This window comes from Cyphomyrmex costatus, unplaced genomic scaffold (assembly GCF_001594065.2).
Source record: "Cyphomyrmex costatus isolate MS0001 unplaced genomic scaffold, Ccosl1.0 scaffold800, whole genome shotgun sequence".
Classification (NCBI taxonomy): Eukaryota; Metazoa; Arthropoda; class Insecta; order Hymenoptera; family Formicidae; genus Cyphomyrmex; species Cyphomyrmex costatus.
The window spans coordinates 1-335 of record NW_017280377.1 but is presented as its reverse complement, the minus strand read 5'-3'; positions in this window follow the sequence as shown (position 1 = coordinate 335).

Genomic DNA, 335 nt, shown 5'->3' with positions numbered 1-335 from the left:
AAATACATGTGGCTTGTTATATATTCTTGCTAATATTTTTCTGTAAAAATAATATAGAAATATCTTTAGCACCTCTAGGCCATTGTCTTTTTATAACTTGTGCATCATCGATTTCAATCCAAGATGTTCCCTCTTTACACATGCTTGTATAATGACCCTCATCGATACACGAACCGTAATGAAATATAGCACTCATAACTTTATATGTCTGTCCAGCTATTATTATTTTCGTTGTTGGGACAGCACATAAACTTAATTTTTGTGGTATCTTATCTGATTTACCATCCTCTGAAGAAAATGATGTTAAGTTGATAATAAGTATCTCTTTCGGCGGA